The sequence below is a fragment of the Akebia trifoliata genome, chromosome 7 (genome assembly GCF_017979445.1).
Source record: "Akebia trifoliata isolate Shusen 1 chromosome 7, ASM1797944v1, whole genome shotgun sequence".
NCBI classification, from domain to species: domain Eukaryota; kingdom Viridiplantae; phylum Streptophyta; class Magnoliopsida; order Ranunculales; family Lardizabalaceae; genus Akebia; species Akebia trifoliata.
The window spans coordinates 4,363,000-4,372,439 of NC_141381.1; the positions used below are offsets into that span (position 1 = coordinate 4,363,000).

General features: G+C 35.1%; 1 long non-coding RNA gene across 1 annotated transcript; it reads left to right on the forward strand.

Annotated features, from left to right (window-relative positions):
* The first annotated feature begins 228 nt into the window (after window positions 1–228).
* Window positions 229–9,134, forward strand: LOC147398057 (uncharacterized). The gene is made up of 4 exons (XR_015179722.1): window positions 229–978; window positions 8,166–8,241; window positions 8,352–8,680; window positions 8,868–9,134. It is a non-coding gene; the product is annotated as an uncharacterized LOC147398057 (long non-coding RNA).
* Window positions 9,135–9,440: the final 306 nt, after the last annotated feature.

Here is a 9,440-nt window from a genome sequence, read left to right on the forward strand (position 1 = left end):
AAAAAAAAAAAAGAAAACGTCCTCCTTTGGTCTTTCTCTCAACGGCCTTCGACTCTCTCTCTTTCTCGGCTCTCTCTAACGTCGTTGGATAGACGTCTTCATCTCTCTGATCTCCCTCTTCTCTCCCTCATGTCCTCTTGGACAGCAACGAAGAAAGGAAGAAGGGAACAATGAAGAAGAAGAAGAAAGAAAGAGCTTCTCCTTCCTCTCTCTCTCTCTCTTTCTCTCTCTCTATGCACTCTCTACCCTCTCTCCCTTCTACAGCCCTTCTCACTCTCTGTTGAGCCAAGACCCTCCCTCAGCCCTTGTCTCTTCTTCTTTTTTTGACTAAACCTACAGCACAGCCTGTTGCTGTGAGACCTGCAACATCCTCTTACTGCCTAACATTCAGTACAACAACCTTCCTCTCCCATTCGTCTCTCTACCAGGTCCCCCCTTGCTGTCCAGCCCTTTCTTCTTCTTCATTACCACTCACAGTCTCTTCTCCAATGTATAGTTGTTATTTTTTTTCTTACAAACTAGTAACACCCACGACAACAACGTTGCCCTCATCTTACACATCTTACAGCCACTAGACAACAACCTTCTTTTCAAAACGTGGCCATTGCAGCCATCTCTCTGATCTACTTCTCTCCCTCTCTGCCTCCTCTTTTACTTATCTCTCCTATTCGTCTCTTTCTGCCCTTTCGCTGCCTCTCTGTTAACTCCATTAAACCTGCTACATCAACCTCTTCTCCACGTCCTCAACACAGCCACTCCAACAGCCCCATTGCATTCACGTCACAGGCAGACATCTCCTTCAGCCATTACCTTCATCGCACGGAGCACCATCACCTCTCTGTTTAGACCTTTCAAGTTGCTGTTGTAGTGTCAGTGCATCTCAGAACATCCATCTCTCTGTCCTCATCTCTTGGTAGCAAATATTCACAGCCTTTGGATCCTCCTTGAAGGAATCAACTCTTCGTCTTTCTTTATTAGGTAAGTTTGTTTTGGTTCATTTTTATTTTTATTCTTGTTTTCTTTTTTTTTTCTATGGCATAATTTATTGCATATTGATAGGATTAGAAAAACATTTTAGGTTTTTTTTTCAAGTTCTTATTTGTTTACATTTCAATAGGGTTAGGAGAATGTTTTTATTTTTTTTATGTTTCTATTTGTTTTTTGCATATTGATAAGGTTGGTAGAATATTTTTTTTATATGTTTTTTTTGTTTTACATGTTTGTTTTACGTGGGTGTCATTTTCTATATTTTCCTTTTTTTTACTCATTGATAGGACTAGGAGATGTTTTTAGTTCATGTAGTTTTTCTATGTTTTTTAGATCGATAGGTCGAAGAGAATGTTTGTTTGCGTAGGTTTTATTTTTCTATTTTGTTCATTTTGCATGTTGATAGGTTGGAAAATATTTTTATTTCTCCATCTTGTTTATTTTTGTTTGTTATTTTATTTTATTATTTTTGCATGTTAGAAGGATTAAAGGATTTTTTTTTATTATGATCATTACGCTCAATTTGGATTTACATGATTTATGATGATGTTTGAGCTCTCCCTATTATTTTGGGATTTTTCCATGTGATCAATATACCCTTTGACTTGACAGATATGCATGTTATTGAATGGTAGTGATTTTGACAAAATCGAAAATCATGTGTGCTTGCTCGTTTGATTATTTTAAGGATTCGGTAAATATGAAATTTTTCTTGATGATTTTTCTTTCTAATTTGAAAATTTCATGCAATGATATTTGTCAATTTCCAATTTGGTGATTCTTGGCAAATCCATAAGCTTCTAATTCGGGACTTCATTATTCAATAATTCTTCCTTTTGAAAATTATTTGTGGACTATTGAAAAATTCATGCTTGAAAATTTTCTAATATGGGATTGCGTAGTTTATAATTTAGGAGAATATATGTTCATAGATTTCTATTTTAGAAATTTCATATTTTAGCAATTTCCCAATCTATAAGATCCTGCACTTTCATATTTAAAAGGTTCATGTTCATGGATATTTGGGAATCTCAAATTTAAAAATTTACATTTTTGGAATTGTTTATTTTGGAAAATGTATCTTTTGAAATTTCTAATTTGGAAATTCAACAAATATTTTTTTTTTGAATTCTAATTTGGGAAACTTTATATTCCAATTTTGAGATCCTAAGTTCTAATTTGACAGTTTCTATTTTGGATAGTTTGGGAAATATTTACAGGTGAAATTTATTAATTAATTTTAGACCATGGAACTAATTAGGACTTTTTCAAATCCTTCCATATTTTATGGAATTCAAAGAATGATCATGTAATAATGAGGACAATTTTAGCCATAGAATTTTTTTGGCAAACCCAACATAAATTGATGATGGCTATTGAACTGTAACCTTGACTGTAGTATTTATATGTTGACCATAGGATGATTTTGGATCGTAGTAGAGATCGATCATGTTGATCGTGCGGGTTCGGTGCCTAACACTTTTCGAAACCTGTAATCTGACCACTTACCCATCTCTCTGATTCGTGGATCGACCCATATCCATTTGGAGTTAATTTTGGTTCATAAACCTAAACTAGGTGGCGACTCTCATTTCTCAAAAGTCCCCCATTAATAAATCGAACCCCTATCCATTATTTAGTGAAGACAGGTCGAGGCGATTTCAGTGGCAACTCTACTGGAGATTTTAGGGTCAAACTCGACCCGATCCAAGACTATCCTTAGGTTGACTTTCACTCGAGTTAACCCAGTTGACTCAATGAGACTCTCAGATTAAGTTAGATTTTGTCCTTTTTTTCATTGGGTTGTGATTAGATGTTATCAATTATTATATTTATTATGATTGGTTTGATGATGGGATAAATATGATTTGTATGATTGGATATTCACGAAAATGCCCTGAGCGCACTTTATCCCTTTGCACACACTCAGGAGCATGCATATACATGTTTGCATCATGACATATCCTTATAAGCCCTTGTAACCGGATCCAAGCTAACCTGGTCCTTCGGGACATAGGGGATGACAGTGAACGTTACAACTTCAGTACAGTACCTTCGGGTATATCAAATTGGAGCACCACATACTGGTTGGCCAAGTAAAACTGGGATAGTATATCGGTGTTTCGGGCTAAAGTGACTTAAGCTTTGTCCTAACCTAGCCTCAATCATATATAAGCTTAGAACTTTGAACTTAAGTAGAGTCCTTTTTGGTATTCTACATTCTGAATACCCTTTCGCATCAATACGGGTCCTTCAAAATATCTTACAACACACATAAAGACAAATAGTCAATTAATGTACTTATGACCATGTGTGTTTAAGAGGGAGGAAAGCTAGTGATGGAACTGGGTGAGAGTACAATGTTGGCTACGCGAGGAAAGGGAAAATTTCACGTTAATCAGAAAGGGAAAGGTAAAATACCTCCCCAAGCTGATATCAAAAAAAATTTCAAGTGTTTCTTCTGTAAAAAGACGGGACACGTGAAAAAGGAATGTGCTAAATTTAAAAAATGACTTGAGGACAAAGGTAATTCAATCTCATTTGTTTGTTATAAATCTAATATGGTTAATGTAAATATTAACACATGGTGGGTTAATTCTGGTTCAACAATCCACATTTCAAATTTCTTGCAGGGTTTGTAAAACCTAAGGAAGTCAGTGGGAAGTGAGCAAAGCATCTTATCTGAAAACAAGATAGGCTCACATGTGGAGCCTGTAGGGACATGCTCTTTAACTTTAAGTAGTGGTTTTGTTTTAGAGTTAGAAAAGATCTTTTATGTTCCAAGTTTTTCTAGAAATTTGATTTAAATTTCAAGACTTGTACCTTTTGGATATTCCTTTCACTTTTCATAAATATCCTTTAATTTATTTTACAAATCTGATTGTGTTGGGAATGGTATTTTGTCTGATGGTCTTTACTACATTAATTTACAAAACAATGCCAGTCATAATGCTATGCATGTTAAAACTGGTATTAAAAGATGTGTTATTAATGAGGAATCCTCTACATTATGGCACTGGAAATTAGGTCATATCTCTATAGAAATAATTAAAAGATTAGTAAATGATGGGGTACTTAGTACTCTGGATTTTACTGATTTTGAGACTTGTGTGAATTGCATAAAGAGAAAGTAGGCCAACAAGTCAAAGAAAGGTGCTAATATGAGTTCAATTATATTAAAAATCATATACACTGATATATGTAGTCCAAACATGGACTCACATAATCATAAATACTTCATCTCCTTCATAGATGATTATTCACGATCTATGTATCTCTACATGCTTCATAATAAGAACGAAGCATTAGATGCCTTTAAAATTTTTAAGGCTGAAGTAGAGAAACAATGCGGCAAACAAATTAAGATTGTGAGATCAGATAGAAGTGGAGAATATTATGGTAGATACACAGAGGATGGATAAGCACCTAGGCCATTTGCAAAGTTTCTTCAAGAGCATGAGATAGTTGTCCAATACACTATGCTTGGTTCACTGGATCAGAATGGTGTGGCAGAAAGAAAAAACTGAACATTATTGGACATGATGCGGAGTATGTTAAGCAACTCCAATCTTTCTAATTCCTTGTGGGTTGAAACACTTAAGACAACAGTGCATATATTAAACCAAGTTCTAACCAAGGTTATTCCTAAAAATGCCATTTGAATTATGGAAGGGTTGGAAATCGAGTTTGCGACGTATGATCATTTGGGGATGTCCGTCAGAAGTAAGAATTTATAATTCATAAAAAAAGAAACTGGACCCAAGGACCATTAGTGGGTATTTCATTGGATATGTTGAAAGATCTAAAGGTTACAGATTTTTTTGTCCATCTTACAGTACTAGAATTGTGGAATTAAGAAAATACAAAATTTTTTTAAAATGACTTGATCAGTGGGAGCGATCAAATCAGAACTATAGATTCTGAAAAGGATCATTCAGAGTCTCAACCTTCCATTTGAGGTGATAAATTGGTTATTGTTCACAGCACCAAATTGTTGTTGAACAACCAATCATTGAAGTTCCACAAGCTGTTGACAACATTCCAGTAGATCAAACTGTTCAAGAGTTGCCCAAGACTTCTGAACAACGAGTTGAACCTCATACTTCCGAGGAAGATGATGGTGTAACATTAAGAAGATCTGCTAGAACTAAAAGGTTAGTAATTTCTGGTGATTATGTTGTGTATCTACAAGAATCTAACTTCAATATTGGAGTCGAAAATGATCCTGAATCTTTTTTGCAAGCCATGAGTTGCAAAGAATCAGAATTATGGTACAATGCCATGGAGGAAGAGATGAATTTTATGAAGAGTAACGGAGTCTAAAACCTTATTGAGTCGCCTAATAGTGCAAAAGTCATTGGTTGTAAATGGGTCTTTAAGACAAAGAAAGACTCATTAGACAATATTAAGAGATACAAGACAAGACTCGTTGCTAAGGGATTCACTTAGAAGGAAGGAATTGATTACACGAAGACCTTTTCTCCTGTATCTAAAAAGGATTCATTGCGCACTATTTTGGCATTAATAACCCATTTTGACTTAGAGTTGTAACAAATGGATGTGAAAACAACATTTCTTAATGAAGATCTAGAGGAGGAGGTTTACATGAAACAACTTGAAGGATTCCCCTCTAGTGATGGTGAGCAATTGATTTGCAAGCTTAAGAAATCCATATACGATTTAAAACAAGCATCCCGCCAATAGTATTTAAAATTTCATAATGTAATTTCTTTATTTGGTTTTGTAGAAAATATTATGGATCAATTTATATACTAGAAGGTCAGTGGGAGTAAAATTTATTTTCTTATTTTATATGTAGATGATATTTTGTTAACAACCAATGATAAGGGTTTGCTACATGAGGTGAAATAATTCCTCTATAAAAACTTTGATATGAAGGATATGAGTGATGCGTCTTATGTCATTGGCATTAAGATTCATAGAGACAAATTTCGAAGTATCTTGGGTCTGTTGCAGGAAACCTATATCAATAAGGTTTTAGAGAGATTTTGGATGAAGAATTGTTCACCAAGTGTTGCTCTCATTGTGAAGGGTGATAGGTTCAATTTAAACTAATGCCCGAAGAACGATCTTGAGAGGGAACAAATGAAAAACATTTCATATGCTTCTGCTGTTGGAAGCCTAATGTATGCTCTGGTCTGCACAAGACCTAATATTGCATTTATTGTGAGAATACTGGGACGATATCAGAGTAATCCAGGTTTAGACTACTGAAGAGTTGCAAAGAAAGTGATGAGGTACCTTCAAGGAACTAGAATTACATGCTCAAGTATAGACGAACGGACAATCTGGAAGTAATTGGTTACTCAGATTCAGACTTTGCTGGCTGTGTTGATTCACACAAATCAACATCAGGTTACATTTTTGTGATGGTTGGTAGAGCTGTATCATGGAGAAGTGCCAAATAGACCTTGATTGCCATTTTCACTATGGAAGCCGAGTTCGTTTCTTGTTTTGAGGCCATTTCGCATGGTGTATGGCTTAAGAGTTTCATATCTGGACTTAAAATTATGGATTCTATCTCTAGGCCATTGATAATGTATGACGACAATTCAGCTGCTGTTTTCATAGCTAAGAACAACAAAAGTGAAAGTCGAAGTAAACAAATCGACATTAAGTATTTAACTATAAGAAAACGTGTTAAAGAAAATAAAATGGTCATTGAGCACGTTAGCACTGAATTGATGATCATTGATCATTTGACTAAAGGCATGCCACCGTTGAAATTCTAAGATCATGTAGTGAATATGGGACATGGTTCCATTATGTAATTTTTCATTGTATGTACAATGTCATTTAATGAAACTCTTCTAATTGTAATGTTTCTCATATTTATGTACACCTTAATTTATTTTGAGAAACTTCATTTGTGTTGGATCAAAATAAACATAGGGTTTATTCATTAAGAAATGTTACCACATAAAGTATAATATTAAGAAATAAATAAATTGTAATACATGGAAGGTAATACTCGTCATTAGAAGACTTATCGCCATGATTCATGTATTTATTACTTAATTCTGATTATCGATGGGTTTAAGATAAGACATTTGTATTGTGGACCAAGTGGGAGAATGTTAGTTTTCGATTCTTGTGGTAGATCTATCAAAAACCCACGAAATCCCTTTTTTTTCGAATTTATTTAGTGGCTCACAGTGTCTTTGACGACACATTTCTTGAAATTAAGAAACGTGACCCACGAATGTATCACATTGTGACAACCAACCGAGATGTGGACGAGTGCTTGATGGAAGCCTCGTTGAAATTTGGTTATATTTAGATCCGTTTAGTCCCCAAACTCTACAAACTCAATCTCCTTTAGACTACACCATCTAACGTGAGAGAATCTGAGTTTGAAAGTACCAAATTGAGACCAAAAGATCCACAGCGTAAGAGCGTGAGAAATCCATGGCCGGAGGTATGGATTTTGAACATTTTTTTTTCAGATTTCGATTCTCTTTATTTTATTTCCGCATTTGAGAATCAATTTTCAGATTCAGATTCATCTAACAAGGACAACACATGAATTGCATAATAACATCATAATCTTTCATATAGGATTTGCAAAATGGACTTGCTGTATTTTGGAGTGCTGAAAATAACTCATTCCAATGTTAGACATATTAACTGGCAATTTTAGTTTATGTTTGTCAAGGTACTATAGTTTAACAAAGATTGGCAACTTTATATGGAAGCAAAACAGAGCAATTCTTCTTGTAAACAGATCTTGGTGGCCATCCGTTTATAATTCAAAGACTGATGAGTAAATGGTCACTGAGGACAAAGAGGTGTCTCCTAAAATGTACTTGTGGCACACACATATCATTTGGTACTTCAGTATTTCTGACCATCTAAAATGTTGTGATGAATCAGATAGTTAGACTATCCAATCTGTTGACTATTTTTCTGTGAGGAAGTTTCCTAGGCGGGATTTGCCCATTGGATGGTGTATGTTTTCTTTGTATACTATTACACATTGCTTTGGGAAGGGGTTCCTCATCTACAATATTCTAAATTTTCTAATCTTATTGATGGACCATTGATTGGTCTTCAACCCAAAGAAGTCATGATTTTTTGGCGCACATTATCAACTGTTTTTTGTGTTATTTCCTTTATGACAATTGAAGCACTTCTGCTGCCTTTTTTTGATCATGTAGTGGGACACAGCTGGGCAAGAACGTTTCAGGACAATCACTAGCAGCTACTACCGTGGTGCACATGGCATTATAGTAAGTAATGTTCATTTTTATTCTTTGTTCTTTTTTGTATGTTTGCACGAGTGCAACCTGAGTTCGCTTGTCACTAAGGTGAAATGTCTTACGTTGATGGGTTTTTGGCAGTAGTTTATGATGTAACATACCAAGAAGGCTTCAACAATGTAAAGCAATGTTTTCATCTCCTTCGTACAGGGAAAAAAAACTCCATTTTGTTTTTTCGTTTTTCTTTACTATTCTGTATTTCTACTGTAGATCTGTACAAATAATGAGAGCTCATTGTATGCTTGAGGAAATTGAGTATGGTTTTCTTTTTAATTCTTTGTTTTAAGGCATTTGCTGATGAAATTGGGATCCCATTCATGGAAACAAGTGTGAAAAATGATACTAACGTGGAAAAAGCCTTCATGGCTATGGCTACTGAAATCAAGAACAAGTACCGTGTTTTTATATATAAGGTATGGAGGTAACTTGGAATATTTATTTGTGAGTTTGAAACTAGTGTACAAACAAGTTGTCATAGTTTTGAATGAAAAAAAATAGTTGACACTTTATCTCAGTGTCAAACATCGCGACAAAATTGTTCTTCATATTTTTACTAATTCTATTATATTTTTAATGATAGTGTGCATCTTCCATTGATAGGTTGGCTGCTTTTTATTTCAACAATATTACAGTGGGGGAGGCACCTGCATCTCCAGTTGTAATGAACCTTGCACGACACATTGCAGAGTGCCCCAGTTTGTTTCCAATGGTTTTTTCTCTTAGCAAAATACTTCCATTGATTATTGTGCAACTTTTAGAAGATGATTATTGATAGATTTCTTAGTGACTGCATGTAATTTCTTTTAGAAGAAAAATCAGCAAGCATTTGTTGAAGACGAGAGGCCTAAGAAGGCATTCAAGCTGCTATTGCTTAGATGCCTCCATGTTCTCCATGTGTGTGCTAGCAACCAAGTAAGGTGTGAGATGGGGTTGTTGTGAACAACCATATGGCATGATCAGGAAAAAAAAACAATGGCAGCTGTTATTGTGGACATGAAATGGCAACAACTAGCTACTATTGCATGTGAAAGAAGGTGGTAGCAATGTGGGCTGAGCATATGTGTGTGCTGCTGTGGGTAGTGAGACGTGGCAGTGGCTATTTTGGCTTGCTACATTGACAGCAGATGGCAAGTACATTTAAAAAAACATGTCAAAAGAATGAGAACAACAGTT